At 32.6% G+C, this 19,715-nt stretch overlaps 1 pseudogene; it reads left to right on the plus strand.

The window, feature by feature from the left end:
- Positions 1 to 18,812: 18,812 nt before the first annotated feature.
- LOC149172001 (SKP1-like protein 1A pseudogene) lies at positions 18,813 to 19,352 on the plus strand (annotated as a pseudogene).
- The last annotated feature ends 363 nt before the right edge of the window (positions 19,353 to 19,715 follow it).

Consider the following 19,715-nt stretch of genomic DNA (forward strand, 5'->3'; position numbering starts at 1 on the left):
TAGGAAATTGTCTTATTTTAGATTCAGGGATAAGTTGTTAGCATAAGTGTGTGATAGAGCTTGAAAATAGAGATTGAGTTGTTAGAATGATTAAAATAGAAGATTGAGTTGTTAAGCACAGTTGGAATAGGATCTGACTCATAAAATGAAGAAAATTGTAATGGAAAGGGATTGGCAGAGATGAGAGAGGATTGAGTGAAGCGAGAGTGGAGTGATAGAGAGGATTTCCAGATTGAAACAGGGGTCTTTTAAATTGTTGTAATTGAGCCAAAGGGTCGAGACTCTATAACATTTATCATATTGAATAATTGATGTCGCATGCAGTTATGTGTTGATTCCATTGAGAACTCTTGTTTTGCCTCTATTTATTTGTATTCAGAACGAAATCAAATATTTCTCTGTTTATTCTTTGCATAATAAGTCTTAGAGTTCAAAGGATAATTGGGGGCCTTAGTTAAATAATAGTGGTAGAAGCCCGCATTAAATCCCAGCCATCGATCTAAAGTGAAACCAACGATGCAATATCACACCGACTGTTGGATTATCCCACATCGCATCGAAACATTCCATTGGCAGTAGACCTCAGGCCTTAAGACCATGCAATGTGAGATCACTGATCCATCACATGCAGATATTTCAATTATATGTGAATAGGTCTCGAGCATTGAGAAACTGCGATATGTGATGGCGTGATGCGATCCCTGAACAACTCGCATCGCAACGTTTCCTGTGTATGTACCAAATCCTAAGCGCTTGCCCATTGCGATTTGAGATTGTGATATCAGTTGTGAACCGTTAGATCAGTTGTGTTGTGATCTACGGTATATCACCGACCGGTTCTATTAAAAGGTTAAATATCAGTGTTGGGAATGGAAAAGAGGGGATCAAAGTAGCACAATGAAAGGCTTGAATATAAAGGGTAAAGGTAACTGTGGGACCAATTGTGATAATTTCTAAAACAATTGCTTCCTGCGTCAATTTGTGGTATCAGAGCAGAGAATTTAAGGTTGATTGCAGTAAACATATCTTCAAGGAGAGGAATTGGCATAGGTCATGGAAGACCTGAAGCAAATGTAGTTTTGCTGGAGGAGATCTCAAGTCTGCATACGAGGATGGAAACAATTGATACTACTCAGAGAAGAACACTTTATGAAGGAGTTGATAGTGCTAAAGAAGAATCTTCTGAGGAAGAAGAAGTGGAGGAAAATGAAACTACCAGAGTTACTAAGAATTTGGTGAAAGTAGGAGGAAAACAAAAGGTGGAAATTCCTATGTATGAAGGGAGTATCAATGCAAAAGAGATAATAAATTGGATTAGTTCATTAGACAAATATTTTGACTATGAAGAGGAGGTTGATGATAAGAAGAAAGTGAAATTTGCAGTTACCAGATTCAAGGGTCATGCAACTATTTGGTGGGATGAACTACAGACATCTAGAACAAGGAATGGAAATTCCAAGATCAAGTAATGGGAAAAAATGGTGAGTAAAATGAAAGCTAAATTTATGCCAAAAGGTTATCAGTTAAATTTTCTTAGACAGTTACAAAATTTAAGGCAAAAAGGAATGTCAGCTAAAGAATACACAGAGGAGTTTTATAGATTGAGTATTAGAGCAAGACATGCTGAGGATGGCATGGAGAAGGTAGCTAGATATATCAATGGCTAAATATACAACATACAAGATGAGATCAGCTTGCTGACTCTGAAGACTATTGTGGATGCCTATCAAGCGGGTTTGTAGGCAGAAGAGAAGATGTTGAGAAAACAAAATCAGAGGAATAGAGGAATAAGCTCAGTAAGAGGTAGAAGAATTACTAGACCAAGGGGACAACAACATCAGAATGAAACAGGTAGTTCAAGTAGTAGACCACCACAGAGGGGAGATTTTAATAGAGGAAGATTTGCACCCAGAGGAAGAGGCCGAGGAAGAGATATTGAGTGTTACTTATGTGGATAATGGAGACATGGATCGTGGGACTATCCTCATAATAAAACAACAAGTTAGAGGAATGTGAATGTGGCTCAAGCAAAACAAGAAACGCCTCAAATCATAGTAAAGGAAGAATCCCCTGAAGTGGGAGAATCCCTGTTGTTAAAAAGGGCATTTCTTAAGGCAGAGAAAGAGATTGAAGAACTGGCGTAGAGGAAGAGTTTATTTAGAACTACATGTAAATCCAAAGGTAAGTGTTGTAAAGTGATAATTGATGGTGGAAGCACTGATAAGCTTATTTCTAAACAGATGGTGGACATCAGATTATTGTGACAGAACAATGCAAGGTAGAGATAAAGATTGGAACGTATAAGGATGTTATATTATGTGATGTAATGCCAATGGATGTATGCCATATATTGTTGGGAAGAATGTGGTAGTTTGATTGGAAATCTATTCATGATGGGAGGGAAAATACTTATACTCTGGAGAAGGATGGAAATAAACATACACTGCTGCCATTGAAGGATGACATTGACAAAGGAGCATCTGGAAATAGTGTTATGCTGATGAGTGGAAAGGAGTTGTTGTAAGAGGTTGGAAAAGATGAAGAAATGAATTTTGCTGTCATAGGGAGACCTAAGGTAATTTTAACTTCCACAAACTTAGATGATTTACCTGAAGAAATCAAAACTCAATTAAATGATTTTGCTGATATTATTGTGGATGAGTTTCCAAATCTATTAGTCATTATATTGATCTAATACCAGGAGAAAGTTTTCAAAACAAAGCAGTGTACAGATTAACTCCTCAAGAGAATGAAAAAGTTGAGAGACAAGTGCAAGAACTGATGGATAAGGGACTAATAAGAGAGAGTCTTAGTCCATGTGCTGTACCAACAATACTGAGTCCAAAGAAACGAGGTGAATGGTGTATGTGTATAGATTCCAGAGCCATAAACAAGATCACTATCATGTATAGATTTCCTTTTCCATGCATGGATTATTTGAGTGGGTCAAAGTATTTTACTAAAATAGATCTGAAGAGTGGATGTCATCAAATAAGAATTAGAGAAGGATATGAATGGAAGACTACATTTAAAAAAAATAGTGGGTTGTATGAGTGGTTAGTGATGCCTTTTGAACTCACTAATGCACCTAGCACGTTCATGAGATGAATGAAGTTTTGAAGGAATATGAAGGAAAGTTTATTATTGTTTATCTTGATGATATTCTAGTTTTTAGTAAAAGTAAAGAAAAACATCTAGAGCATCTTAAATTGGTTTTAAGAACTCTGCAGAAAGAGAAACTACTGATAAATCTGAAGAAATGTAGTTTCATGAAAGAAGAATTAATTTACTTGGGATTTGTAGTTTCTAAAGAATGGTTGAACATGGATCTAGAGAAAGTCCAAGCAATGTGGAAATGGCCTATTCCCAGGAATATATTTGAGGTAAGAAGCTTTCATGATCTTGCAAGTTGTTACATGAGATTTATCAGAGGTTTTAGTCAGATTTCTGCACCAATTCTTGAAACAATTAAGGAAACTAATCAGCCGTTCAAGTGGACAGAACCAGCAGACAAGAATTTAAGTTGCTGAAGAGGAAAATCATAGAGAAATGAGTTTTAACCTTACTCGATTTTACAAAAGTATTTCAAGTTGAAACTGATGTTAGTGGAGTTGCAATTAGCACAGTTTTGAGTCAGGAGCAGGGACCGATAGTGTACTTCAGTGAGAAATTGAATGAAGCGAAGAAGAAGTATTCTTCTTACAATAAAGAGTTTTATGCTATTGTACAAGCATTAAAAACTGGAGACATTATTTGCTGTGAAAGGATTTTATACTGTATTCTGACAATCATGCATTACAGTTCATAAACAACCAACCAAAATTGAACCATAAACATGCCAAGTGGGTAGAATTTTTGTAGAACTTTACTTTTGTGATAAAGCACACAAGTGGTAAGTTGAACAAATTCGCTCATGCGTTAAGCCGGGTAAATTTCATTGTGCAAGGATTAAAGGTTGGTGTTGTAGGATTTTAAGAAATGGTTGAAATGTACAAAGATAATGCAAATTTCAAAGATATATATACAGTAGTACAAAATCCAATAGTTCATAACAGAATTCAATGGTTAGATTATCTTATCCAAGGAGGTTTATTGTTTAAAGGCAACAAGTTGTGCATTCCAAAATGTTATATGAGGGAAAACATAATAAAGGAAAACCATAGTGGAGGATTATCTGGTCACTTTGGACAAGACAAAACCTTTGCTCAAATGAATTCTTTTTAGTATTGGCCAAAAATGCAAACTGATGTTAAGAGATTTGTTGAGAAGTGCAAGATATGTCAGGATGCCAAAGGGAGAATCCAGTATACAGGATTGTACTAGCCATTGCCAGTACCAGACCGACCATGGGATGTAGTTAGCATGGATTTTGTTTTGGGATTACCTAAAACTCAAAGAGGAAATGATTCCATTTATGTTGTGGTACATAGATTTTCCAAGATGGCACATTTCATTTCTTATAAGAAGACTAGTGATGCAACACATATAGTTAATATATTTTTTTTCTTTCAGAAATTGTAAGATTACACGGATTGCCTGTAAGTATTTTGTCTGATAGAGATACAAAGTTTGTAGGGAATTTCTGGAGAACTCTTTGGAAGAAACTAGGAGATCACCTTAGTTTTACTTCACCATACCATCCTCAAACAGATGGATAGACCAAAGTAGTAAACAAAAGCTTGGGAAACATATTGAGAAGTTTAATGTATCAAAATCCTAAACAGTGGGATTTAGCACTAGCTTAGGTTGAGTTTGCTTATAATGACACTCCAAACCGAGGTATTGGAATGAGTCCATTTCAAATTGTTTTTGAGATGAATCCAAGAGGTGTGTATGATCTCAGAAATTTGGGTCAACAGGAGATAAGAAGTGAAAAATCTGAAGAGTTTGCAAACCATATGCATATAGTACAAAAAGATGTCAAAGGCAGATTGCAGGAAAACAGTGGAAAATACAAACAAAGAGTAGATATGAAAAGAAGAGAGAATGAATTCAGAGTGGGAGATTTAGTGATGGTGTATTTGAGAAAAGAAGGATTTCCTGCTAGGACTTACAACAAACTAAAAATGAAAAAGATAGGACCATGTAGAATTGTAAGAAAGTTTTCAGCTAATGCTTATGAAATTAAATTGCCAGAAGGGATTGGAATATCACCTATCTTCAATGTTGCAGATTTGTATCCATACAAAGAGACAGAGACAGATCTGCAGGAGGAAACTACAGGAGATGAATTTCAAACTTTGAACTGGGAAGAACAAATTACAAAGACAGTTAAGAAACGGGTGGAATCTATTTTGGAGAAAAGAGTATCCAAAAGAACCAGAGGACAAGTTTATTTTCAATATCTAGTCAAATGGAAAGAACAACCAGTGGAGGATGCTAGCTGGTTGACAATAACAAAGTTGTAGAAGTATGGAGTAAACCCTGAAAGTTTGAGGGATGTTTCTTTTCTTCGCCGAGAGTCTGATGTAGGAGCATCTAGACTTAGCTAGCAATGTGAACGTTTCTTCACATGGTGTGGTTAAATGAATTGAATTTCACTGACCTGAGTGGTCAAAAGTCAGTTTTAACGAGAGGGTTGGATCTCTTAAGAAATGATTTGTATTTCATTACTGTAATAGTTAGGAAATTGTCTTATTTTATATTTAGAGATAAGTTGTTAGCATAAGTTGTGATAGAGCTTGAAAATAGAGATTGAGTTGTCAGAATGATTAAAATAGAATATTGAGTTGTTAAGCGCAGTTGGAATAAGATCCGACTCATAAAAGGAAGAAAATTGTAATGGAAAGAGATTGGTAGAGATGAGAGAGGATTTAGCAAAGCGAGAGTGGAGTGATAATGAGGATTTCCAGATTGAAATAGGGGTCTTTTGAATTGTTGTAATCGATCGAAGGGCTCGAGATTCTATAACATTTATCATACTGAATAATTGATGTTGTGTGTAGTTAAGTGTCACTTCCATTGAGAATTCTAATTTTGCCTCTGTTTATTTGTATTCGGAACGAAATCGAATATTTCTCTATTTTATGCTTTATGTAATAAATCTCAGAGTTCAAAGGATAATTTGGGGCCTTAGTTTAATAACAATGGCAGAAACCTGCATTGAATCCCAACCATCGATTTAAAGTCAAACCAATGGTGCGATATCACACCAGCCATTGGATTATCCCATATCACATCCCAACATTCCATCAGTAATTGAATAGACCTTAGGCCTTAAGACCATGCAATGTGTGATCAGCAATCCATCGCATCATAAATATGTCAATTATATGTGAACGAGCCTCGAGCATTGGGAAATTGCGATATGCAATGGCGTGATGCGATTGCTAAATAACTCGCATCACAACGTTTCATGTGTATGTATTGAGTCCTAAGCGCTTGCCCATTGCGATTTTTGATTTTGATATCAGTTGTGTTGTGATCTACAATATATCATCGAACGTTCTATTAAAAGGATAAATATCAGTTTTGGGAACGGAAAAGTGGGGATCAGAGTAGCGTAGCGAAAGTACTAAATATAAAGGGAAAAGGTAACCATGGGACCAATTGTGATAATTTCTAAAACAATTGCTTCCTACATCAATTTATTATAAATTCCTGATTATATACGATTGTGATTTAATAAAAAAGGCACGCCTGTTATTTTTTTATTTAATTTTATTTGAAAAATACAAGTCTTAATTCACCATTTACTTATCCATGGCTTCTCCTTCCAGGTATAAACAGAGCTCGATAGTGAGGAGGACATAGCTATGCATAGAAAGAGGAACATTATTTCTTTAGAATATGTAGAAATAAAGGATATTTAGATCGAAAGTCAAGGATAATGAGCCAGAAATGGCAAACTATTTTTGTTTTTCGTGATCCAAGGAGCTTCATTTAATTTTTTATGCGTCAAGTGTAGACCTTATTTAAAAAAAAATGTATTATTAGTTAAGCAGACATTATGGATAGATTTAATGGCCTAGAATTTGACAAAGAAATTCTAAGTAAGAATTCACAGTTGTCCATTTCTTATTGAGTATTTGGTTGAATATATTTTTTTGGATCGTGGCCTCTTTTATTTTTTCAAAAAAGTTTGAGAGTTGTTACATTTCTGTATTATTTTAAAGTGTTGGAGCAAAGGAGAAAAGTCTGAAACTGCTAATTTTTCGAAAGAAAGAAATTTTGGATACAGATATTTTTATCAATATTTTAAAGCGAATTTGTTCTCCTTTTATTGTTTACAGTTTCTCTTTGTTTTGTGGTATATTAATTTTTGTAAAACAACATTAACATAAATTCATTTCTGAATATGTTTAAGTACTGCAATATTTTAATGGCATGTATCGAAGATAGTTAATAATATTTTAATTGTGATATAAGCTTCTAATAGTTATTTTAATTAATTTATTAATTAAAAGAATTGTTTTAAATTGTTTTTCAATTCTGAACTAAATGATTAATTTATTACTCATCTACCAAGGAAAGTTATTCTAGATCATAATGAAACTGTTACCAGATAACCTTGGGTGATAAGTATATTAGTTTATATGTTTTATCTTTTAGTCGTAAATCATTCCAAATCCATGTTTTCCATCCCATTATAAGCATTTCTTATCAATTTTATCACCTCTCATTGGGAAACTGGTCCCATTTATATCCAGTCAGATCCACTACCTGAAATAGAAAAGAAGTTGTTTAAGGTGTAGACCAGGTGGTTATCCCCCATGTTGTTGTAGCAATTTTCGAGGCATCAACAGAAGTGGAGACAACATATTTAATGAAGATCAATGCAAATAACAATGTTGGATGTAATTTTTGTTTTTAGCAAATTTATCAACCTCAAAGAATGAATATTTTTGTGTGGAGAGGCACTCTATGGCCCAATGTTAAATGGAAACTCAACATATTAAAATTATATTAATATCTTAAGTATATATTTAATAATTATGCAATAAAAGTAAATTTGCATTGAATATACACATTTTACGAAACCTTTAGAACATTGAGGCTAGCCTCCTAAGCATAGACATAAAGATAAACGCTAAGCTTACTTAAACACATTTCACTTGTCAATGATCTATGCCCTTCATCTTAATTTATAAAAAAAAATTAGCAAAAAAAATAATAATAAATTGGATAAATATAGTGTACAAAACCATGGGAAAAAAACTAATATATTAAATAAATACTGTGTACAAAACCAATGGCCATAACCAAACCATGAACGATAAACTTTTTCCAAAAGCTACTATAACACAATCAAATCTAGTGACTATAAATAAATGTTTTAGTAAGCTATAAAATAAAGTGATCTTTATATATAATATCTAATTTAACTAAATTTAAAAAAAATCACAATTTAATAGTATTTTGATAGAAAATATCTAATATTAGTGTAGAGTATATAAATCTCACCATCAAAATCTAGCATCGTAATAAATTTATACAAATTATATGTGTGATCTATTAAAATAATTAATATAAGATATAACTACATACAATGATAACAATGATCACATCTACCACAATTTTACTACAACTCTCTCCACTACCATTAAAAAATTCTCTACCAAAGTATCTTACAAACATAATGGTAGAACTTTCAACCCTTGGTGTGAAAAGGATTCTAAGTTTGCTAGGAAAGTGATTATAGATGCTCCCAACAAAAGTGTAAATCTTGAAAAAATGGGATACCTATCTTAAGAATCTTTATAACTACTCAGACATCATGGGAAACATTGTAAACAATCTTATAGAGGAAGATATATTTTCTTTGAAAGACATGGAATTTAGGATTAATAAGCTTTCTAATGGGAAAGCTAGGGATATTGAAGATTATCAAGTTTAATTATTCAAAATTCAAAAGACTATCTGCATCCCCCACATATAGAAAATCATCAATTTGGCAGTGAAACACAATTTCCCTTCTCCTTAGATGCAAACTATTATTGTTCCTACATTTGAAAGTGGCAAAAGAACATTCCCTCTAACTATAGGATTCTCATGATTAGCCACATTATATGGTATCATTTTCAAAAGGAATATTAGCATATGGATTGAAACTCATGGTGAGAGAGTTAAAAGGAAAGTTAGTTTTAGGAGGCATCACTCAACTATTGACCACATTTTTACTCTTAGGACTATTGTAGAGGAGTGTTTCAAAAGTAAAAATAACCTCTTTTGTTGTTTTGTTGACTTCAAAAAAGCTTTTGATATTGTCCCTCGGGAGAGTTATTGTAACTAGGTTATATGAGAATATTATTTCTAAGCATAAGGTCGTCAATTCTTGGTTAGAGGATATGAAATGAAATATAGGAGTTAAGAAATGATGTCCCATATCCCCCACCCTTTTTGGAATTTACATTGATAGGTTAGAAAAAATTTAGAAGATATAGGATGTGATATACCCCAACTCCCTGGTATAGTCATTACGATTCTCCCTTATGCTAACGATATTGTTCTTCTTTCCATGAGCCCTCATGATATCGACAAGAAGCTTAGGATACTCAATGATGACTACTCCAAGATGGGTATGAATCTTGACACCGATAAGACTAAAGTCATGAAAATTAAATCCTAAAGGAAAAACTATGATAATTTCATCTATGATAACAATAACTTGGAGATTTTTTGCTCATACAAATGTTTAGAGATTGTCATTCAACATTAGCTCAAATGAGACTATAGCATTGAGAAAATGATTATAGGAGTCTGGAAATATTATTATGAGCTTGAAACCAATTGTAAGTCAAATAATCTTTGGCTCTGGAGTCATTTTATTTTTCTTCGAGACTCTTGTCACCTCTATTATTTTATATGGGCATGAGGATTTGGGTTCCAGTATATCTAGAGAATCATGGAAAAAAATTGAGATGATCCAAAAGCAATTTATAACCTACAACCTCAAGATTAATGGAAATAATCCATACCCTATTTCCTTGATTGAAGTTGGCATCTCCCTCGTTGAAAGTATGGCTATGTTTAGGTATTTTATGTACAAGAAAAGGTTGTGAAACATGGAAACCAAGAGGCTCCCCAAAATTTCGTTTAACTCCAGCCAAAGCCCCCACGTTAAGCTCAAGTGAGGATGGGATAAGGATGCCTAGTCATGGATCATCCATTTGGGGATAATGGAAGGGATCATCTTGAAGAATAAATACCTTAAGCTCAAGTGAGGATGGCATAAGGATGCCTAGTCACGAATCATCCATTTGGGGATAAAGGAGGGGATCATCTTGAAGAATAAAGATGAAATTAAAAACATTGTCATTTACAAATTTAAGGATAACTTGTGGGATGCTAAGGAGTTACAAAGGAAAAAAAAGGTAATATATTATAAGGAGGTGATCAACCCCACTTGCTAAATAGAATTATCTTTCTATCTTGAATAGTGCTAAGAAGAAAATCAATATTGCATATACAAGAACTAATTCTCATGAGCTCACTCTTGCTAGCTAGAATTATCTTTCTATCTTGACTAGTGCTAAGAGGAAAATGAATATTGAAAATACAAGAGATAATTCTGAGGAGCTTACTCTTGCTAACTATAATTATGTTTCTATCTTGGAAATATTCCCTACCCCGTTTCCTCGATTGAAGCTAGCATCTTCCCTATTGAAAGCATGGCTATGTTTAGGTATTTGATGTACAAGAAAAAGTTGTGCAACATGGAAGCCAAGAGGCTCTCAACATTTGCTTTTAACTCTAGTCAAACCCCCCACCTTCAACTCAATTGAGGGTGGCATAAGTATGCCTAGTCATGGTTCATCGATTTGGGGATAAAGGAGGGGATCACCTTGACGAATAAAGATGAAATTAAAAACACTGTCATTTCCAAATTTAAGGATAACTTGTGGGATGATAAAAGTTAGAGGGGAAAAAGATAAGATATTATAAGTAGTTGATCAACCCCACTCTTGCTAACTATAATTATCTTTCTATCTTGACTAGTGCTAAGACGAAAATGAATATTGCAAATACAAGAACTAATTCTCATGAGCTCACTCTTGCTAACTAGAATTATCTTTCTATCTTGACTAGTTCTAAGAGGAAAATTAATATGGAAACTACAAGAACTAATTCTCATGAGATTTAGAGTGAAACCAGGGTTATTCTTTTCCTAAAACACCTTGGGACAAAACAATGGCGTAATCTAACTTATAGAGGAAATAGTTTTCACCAGAATTCACCAGAATACATAAATACAATTTCAAGAATTTTTGTTGTTTAAAATACATTTTTTTAATGCATAAATAAATTCAGGACCTAAAAAACCTAGGCCACGCTAATTATGTATATTAAACAATTTAAACTCAATCTTTAAAAACCTATTTGTTGAATTTTGATTAAAATTAACTACGAAAGAAATTGTGAGAAATCCCATTTCTTCTATCAGTTAGAGTAAGTCTGAAAGAATTTCATCCCTTTATATATAATGTATATGAGATATTTCAACTCAATTTATAAGTGAAATTAAAAAATTATAAATTAATAAATCAAGAATTAATAATTAAAGGTTATGACATCTTTTATCAAGATTATGAATCAAGTTAGTAGTCTAATTAATAAATGAAATGATCTTTTTTGGAACATTTTTTTGGTCAATTTTATTCAAAATATAGTATAAATTTTTCATATTAGTCTTTAGCGCAAATTTTTGGAAAGTTTTCCAGTTTGTTTTCCAATCTAATTTCTCTAGAATCTGGTAAGGATTCATTGAAATCACAACTCTGAAAGGTGTACTATTCACAATCCAAGTGCCCTTGAGATTTTAAGGGTGTTAAATCCATATGTGGAGTAAAAGAAACTTTTTCGAGTGTGAGAAATCCACAAAAAACTACAAAAAGTAGTACTTAAAGAGTACTCCTAAATTTTTAAAGTTCATATGTTTAAGATATTTAATTTGTAAAGAACAAGTGCCTCAAGGATTTTCATGGTGTAATATCTATTTATCCATTCCATTTTTGTGAATTCAAAAGTGGATTAGCACCAAAAATCCATTTCATCTTGCGGAGAGATGCTCTCCAACCTAGTATGGTAGAGATGTTGTAATGTAATGTCCTGTTTAACCCTGAAAAAAATTAACCCTATGTGAAAAAAAATTAACATCAAAATAATAATAACTTAACGGTATTTTCCCATGGTATAAGAACTCATGGTATTGACCCATGTTATTCATGTGGAATATGAAGCGTTTAGAGAGTGAAATTAAAGTAAAGGGTGAAATATTTGATCCCTCTCCAAGGCTTGGTAGATATCGAGTCAAGATGGATCTAGGGGGGTCTATTAGTATGGTAGACATGTTGTAATGTAACGCAATGGTATCTAGGCATTTTTCTTCTCTCATAATTTTTTTTCTCAATAAAAGCTAATTCTATTAAGAGGAAGTATGGTACAATAAGAAGTTACAGCCAAGAGAGGCAAGAACACAGGCTGCCGGAAAGGATAGGCTATCCACCTTGGCCCCTAAAAAGGAAAAGAGAAGAGAGTTGTGCTGAGCATGAAGAAACAAGAAGAATAGATGATCCGAAGTAGAACAGAGGATTCTACCCAACATGTGTAGAATCAATTATACGACATTTTTTTCCTTTCTTTTTACCAACTTTGACCCAGTCATGAGGACTTTGTTGAATCGGCATGATTTTCAAACTGAGTTGTGCTGACGGGGAGGACTCCTTGTCTGAATCCGAGGTGGAGGATTCATGATTCCTTTCCTATGAGATTGGTGGGACAGACGGATTCTCAAGATCGGTCAAGGGCGGATCCTGTGCCAACTTTGCTTCCATTCCTTCCTCAACCTCTTCCTCTTCATCCGAGATGAAATCAAAGTCGTCCATGGGGGGAGGATCATGAGGCTTCCAGCTTTTGGATTTCTGCTTAGGACTGACTTTCTTCTTTTGGGCAGGCATTGTGGGACAAGAGCCCTTAAGGTGCCCTGTGAGATGGCAGTTACAGCAGCAAAAGGCTGTGTTCTCATAGTCCAAGGTCTGAGTCCAATGGAAGTCTCCAATTTTGAGATTGATCTCGTCAGGGAGACCTTTGCTCATGTCTATTTCTGCACAGATTCTGGCAAAGGTATATAATCGTTTTTCCCCTCTAGAGACGTCTGTGTCTAGAAGGCGGCCTTGAGAATTTCCGATCCCTTGGAATACCGCAAAATGGCATAGGTGCGCTGGGAGATTTGGAAGTCTGACCCAGATGGGGGGCTTGGTGATGACAACTGTAGTGGGATCGAAATCTAGGAACCAAGGGGTGAGGAATAAACCTAATGAGCCCCAAAACCATGGGCCTGCAGTTAAAGCTTTCTGGTAGTCCTCATCTAGAACGAACACTACAATGAAGAAGCCCTTTGAGCATAACAACAACTTGGAATTGTTGGTCCAATTAGAGTGAATCCATTGGTAGAGGTCTGCTGTGCGCGCCATAGCCCATTGAACCTGCAAATAATGGCTTGTTCTGCAAACATTTGGGTTTGCTCATCCAGCATTGGATGCATGATTTCAGTGGAGGGGGTTTCCTCCAGTTTGTCCACCAGAAAAGGCTTGGGTGCCTGAATTGGTGGAACTGTTTTCTTAGGCGTCTGAGCATGGACTGCGTCTTTGTATGAAAACGTCTTAGCTGAGGATGACTGTCCAACAGCTCCCCCTCTCAAGCGAAGGGTAAAAGTAATGGATGCATTTCTCTTAATGCTGTAAAAAGACAGGGGGAGAGGATCCTCAAGTTGTTTACCTTCATGGAGAAGTCGTTGAGCTGCAGAGGGTATCCCCAACTTGAGATCCAGAGCATGCTTGAGGTCCTGCACAAGATCCGATGAGCTCACCCATTGTAGTAGAGTTTTGCCGGAGATAAGCCTGATCTGGATCTGGAATGCGGCAGAAAGATCAGGGTTCTGCTTTCCTTTGCAGATCCAAGACGAGAGAAGGCTGGAGCTTTGAAGGGCCTTCTCCTCCTGAACTTGCCGTAGGGGTTTGTGAGGAGAAGAGGAGAGGGTCCAAAGATCATTGAATCTGTCAATGCGTTCCACCCAGAAGAGCTTCCAGATGATCCGTCCAGGCAGATCCAGGAAACTTAAAAAATTCTGAAGATCTAGAACAGAGTATTGGCTATTCTGGGGGGACAGAGAAGGCACTGATATGAATGAGCAGCCTTCCAGAGCAGAGTATTTCTTCCCAGGAGCCGCCGCCTGAGGAGAGACGAGAGTATATTCTGCGCGTTCATCCTTAGCCACTGCATCTGCATTTTGATGGAGGCGGCTGGCACGAGTTGCGGCAGCAGAGGTCCAAGATCTGGCGGCTTCAAGGCCGAAAGCGAAACAAATGAGGGGGAGGGGAGCTTTCAGAATATATTGGAAAACATGCGTATCAGAGATGAAATAGACTGGAAATCCTTGATTGAATCGCACATCTCCTACATCGACAGGGCTGACCAGAGGCCAGACAGCGACTGAAGGTGAGGAGGCGGCGACAATGCAAATAGGGTTCATCTTCGGCTCTCGGTTTGAATCTTCCAACTAGGGGTTCTTTGATTCTCTCATATTATATAAAAATAAAATATAAACTATAAAATATAAAATTACTAATTATTAATTATAATTGTAAATAATTATAATTAATAATTAAAACATTGTAGATCCATATTAACTTTCCATCTACCCAGAGCAGATAGCAATCAAATCACTTATGATGATTTTGACCATTTTTTTTTATGAAAAGAGCATTTTCTAGGATCCATTAATTATAATGGCATGATATCTATATATATATATATATATATATATATATATATATATATATATATATATATATATATATATAAAGATAACCAATCAAATCTCTTGGGATGATTGAAACCCCTTTTTGAGTGAAATGATCTTTTTCCAGGATCCGTAAATTTTAAATTAAGACTTACCAAAAATGGTATCAAAAATTAAATTTATATATATTTTTAATAAATTAGCATAATTAACGATAACCAATCAAATCTCTTAGGATGATTAAATCCATTTTTTGAACGAAAAAATTCTTTTTGAGGATCCATAAATCCATAATTAAGATCTATGTAAATCCACAATTAAGACTTACCTAAAATGGTATCAAAATTTAAATTTATATCTATTTTTAATAAATTATAATAATTAAATAGAAGAATTCAAATCTCTTAGGATGATTAAAACCCCTTTTTGAGTGAAAAAAGCCTTTTCGAGAATCCGTAAACCTAGAATAAAAACTTACCTAAAATTGTATCAAAATTTAAATTTATATCTATTTTTAGTAAATTATAATAATTAAATATAACCACTCAAATCTCTTAGGATTATTAAAACCCCATTTTTGAGAGAAAAGAGCCTTTTCCAAGATGCCTAAATCTTGAATTAAGACATACCTAAAATGGTATGAAAATTTAAATTTATATCTATTTTTAATAAATTATAATAATTAAATATAACCAATCAAATCTCTTAGGAGGATTAAAACCCCTTTTTGAGTGAAAAGAGAATTTTTGAGGATCCGTAAATCTAGAATTAAGAGTTACCTAAAATGGTATGAAAAATTAAATTTATATCTATTTTTAGTAAATTATAATAATAATTAAATGTAAGCAATCAAACCTTTTAGGGTGATTAAAACCCCTTTTTGAGTGAAAATGCATTTTCTAGGATGCGTAAATCCCAATTTAAGACATACCTAAAATGGTATCAAAATTTAAATTTATATCTATTTTTAATAAATTATAATAATTAAATATAACCAATCAAATCTGTTAAGGTGATTAAAATCCATTTTTGAGTGAAAAGAGCCTTTTTCAAGATCCCTAAATCCAGAATTAAGATTTACCTAAAATGGCATCAAATTTAAATTTATATCTATTTTTAATAAATTATAATAATTAAATATAACCAATCAAATATCTTAGGGTCTTTCTGAGTGAAAAGAGCATTTTCAAGGATCCATAAATCCTGAATTAAGACTTATCTAAAATGGTATGAAAATTTAAATTAATATCCATTTTTAAGAAGTTATAATAATTAAATATAAGTAGTCAAATCTCTTGATATGATTAAAACCCCTTTTTGAGTGAAAATGAAATTTTCCAAGATCTGTAAATCTCTAATTAAAACTTACCTAAAATGGTATCAAAATTTAAATTTATTTATATTTTTAATAAATTATAATAATTAAATATAACCAATAAATCTCGTAGGAGGATTAAAACTCCTTTTTGAGGGAAAATAGCCTTTTCCAGGATGCCTAAATCCTCAATTAAGACATACTTAAAATGGTATGAAAATTTAAATTTATATCTATTTTTAATAAATTATAATAATTAAATATAACCAATCAAATATTTTAGGATGATTAAAACCCTTTTTTAGTGAAAAGAGCCTTTTTGAGGATCCGTAAATCTAGAATTAAGAGTTACCTAAAATGGTATGAAAATTTAAATTTAAATCTATTTTTAATAAATTATAATAATAAATATAAGCAATCAAATCTCTTAGGATGATTAAAACCTCTTTTTTAGTGAAAAGAGCTTTTTCAAAGATCCATAAATCCGGTATTAAGACATACCTAAAATGGTATCAAAATTTAAATTTAAATTTATTTTTAATAAATTATAATTATTAAATATAACCAATCAAATCTCTTAAGATGATTAAAACCCCTTTTTGAGTGAAAAGAGCCTTTTTCAAGATGCCTAAATCTAGAATTAAGACTCACCTAAAATGGTATCAAAATTTAAATTCATATATATTTTTAATAAATTATAATAATTAAATATAACCAATCAATTATCTTAGGATGATTAAAATTCCTTTTTGAGTGAAAAGATCCTTTTCAAAGTCGTAAAATGGTATCAAAATTTAAATTTATATCTATTCTTAAGAAATTATAATAATTAAATTATCAATCAAATCCCTTCATATGACTAAAACCCCTTTTTGAGTGAAAATGACATTTTCCAAGATCCTTAAAACTCTAATTAACACTTACCTAAATTGGTATCAAAATTTAAATATATATCTATTTTTAATATTATAATAATTAAATATAACCAATCAAATCTCTTAGGATGATTAAATCCCCTTTTTGAGAGAATATAGCATTTTCGAGGATGCCTAAATCCTGAATTAAGACATACCTAAAATGGTATGAAAATTTAAATTTATATCTATTTTTAATAAATTATAATAATTAAATATAACCAATCAAATCTCTTAAGATGATTAAAACCCTTTTTTGAGTGAAAAGAACATTTTTGAGGATCTATAAATCTAGAATTAAGAGTTACCTAAAATGGTATGAAAATTTAAATTTATGTCTATTTTTAATGGATTATAATAATTAAATATAAGTAATCAAATCTCTTAGGATGATTAAAACTCCTTTTTGAGTGAAAAGAGCATTCCGTAAATCTCGAATTAAGACTTACTTAAAATGGTATCAAAATTTAAATTTATATCTACTTTTAATAACTTATAACAATTAAACATAACCAATCCAATCTGTTAAGATGATTAAAACCCCTTTTTGAGTGAAAAGAGTTTTTTCCAAGATCCCTAAATCCAGAATTAAGACTTACCTATGGTGGTATCAAAATTTAAATTTATATCTATTATTAATAAATAAGAATAATTAAATATAACCAATCAAATATCTTAAGATGGTTAAAACTCCTTTTTGAGGGAAAAGAGCCTTTTCAAGGATCCGTAAATCCTGAATTAAGACTTACATAAAATGGTATCAAAATTTGAATTTATATCTATTTTTAAGAAATTATAATAATTAAATATAAGAAATCAAATCTCTTCATATGATTAAAACCCTTTTTAAGTGAAATAGCATTTTCCAAGATCTATAAATCTCTGACTAAGACTTACCTAAAATGGTATCAAAAATTAAATTTATATCTATTTTTAATAAATTATAATAATTAAATATGACCAATCAAATCTCTTCAGATGAATAAAACCCCCTTTTTGAGTGAAAAGAACATTTTCCACTATCCCTAAACCCAAAATTAAGACTTACCTAAAATAGTATCAAAATTTAAATCTATATGTATTTTTAATAAATTATAATAATTAAATATGAGCAATCAAATTTCTTTTGAGTGAAAAGCTGAAAAGAGCATTTTCACAGATGGGTAAATCCCAAATTATGACTTGCCTAAAATGGTATCAAAATTTTTATTTATATTTATTTTTAATAAATTATAATAATTAAATATAACCAATCAAATCTCTTAAGATGATTAAAACCCCTTTTTGAGTGAAAAGAATTTTCCAAAATCCGTAAATCATGAATTAAAACTTACCTATAATGATATCAAAATTTAAATTTATATCTATTTTTAATAAAGTATAATAATTAAATATAAACAATAAAATCTCTTAAGATGATTAAAACTTCATTTTCAGTGAAATGAACATTTTCGAAGATCAGTAAATCAGAAATTAAGCTTACCTAAAATGGTATTAAAATTAAAATTTATATTTATTTTTAATAAATTGTAATAAATTAAATGTAACCAATCAAATCTTTTAATACAATTAAAACTCCTTCTAAGTGAAAAAAAAGCCTTTTCCACTATCAAATACCAAAAAAATTACCTAAAATATTATCAAAATTTAAATTTATATCTAATTTTAATAGATTATAATAATTAAATATAACCAACCACGTAAAATGAAACCAATAATATAACTGGTTTGCCCGTAAGAATATTTCCTCGGGCTATCTAACATTATATATATATATATATATATATAAAAGGAAACAAGTCATCACTTAGTTCACGTTCATTGTTTGGTCCGTACTTCTGCAATGGCTGCGGAGTCGTCGAGGACGAGAAACGCAGAGGAATGCAATGAGATGGCCGCGGAGTCGTCAAGGAAGAGAGACGCAGATGAGATGGTGAGGTTGCAGAGCGCGGACGGTAAAACATTCGAGGTGCGGAAGGCGGTGGCATTGCAGTCAGGTATTATAAAGAAGGCAATGGAGGACATGGGTAGTCACCATCTCATTCCTCTGCCCAATGTCTACAGTGAAATCCTGGAAATGGTTATCAAATATTGTGAACATCATGTAGATCACCCGCCTCGTCCAATAAAAACAATAGACGACATCGACCAGTGGGATGTTGACTTCTTGAATGTTGATCGTTTAACTCTGTCTAACATTGCATGTGCTGCCCACTATCTGGATATCAAAAGCCTTGTGGATTTGGCTTGTAAAAGCATTGCCGACATATTAATTCGTTTGGAAACATGTGAGAATGTCCGTCGGGAGCTCAACATTGCAAATGATTTTACACCGGAAGAGGAGGAGGAGATAAAGGGTAAATATCAACGGGCTTTTGAATGAAATTGTTGGGTATTTTTTATTGCTGATTTTAGATCAAATATTACCAGATTAAAATGGCTCTTTGAAAGAACGTTTTGGTAAATGACATATATGAGAGGATTATTTTAGGTTTTAGGTGGGATTGGAATTTGAATATTTATAATGTATGGAAAAATGAATGTTGATATTTTGGAATGTGAAATTATTAGTTAAAAATGTCTGTGTCAAAAATGGGCTTTGGAATGAAAGTTTTGGTAAATGATATATATGACATGATTATTATAGGTTTTTGGCTGGATTGGAATTTGAACATTTATTGTATGAAAAAATAAATGTTGATATTTTGAAATGTGTTATTGTTAGTTAAATATGTTAATAAAGGTG

Source organism: Pinus tabuliformis, chromosome 4_2 (assembly GCF_031772625.1).
Source record: "Pinus tabuliformis cultivar Carrire ecotype Pingquan chromosome 4_2, CPIR1, whole genome shotgun sequence".
In the NCBI taxonomy this organism is placed as follows: Eukaryota; Viridiplantae; Streptophyta; class Pinopsida; order Pinales; family Pinaceae; genus Pinus; species Pinus tabuliformis.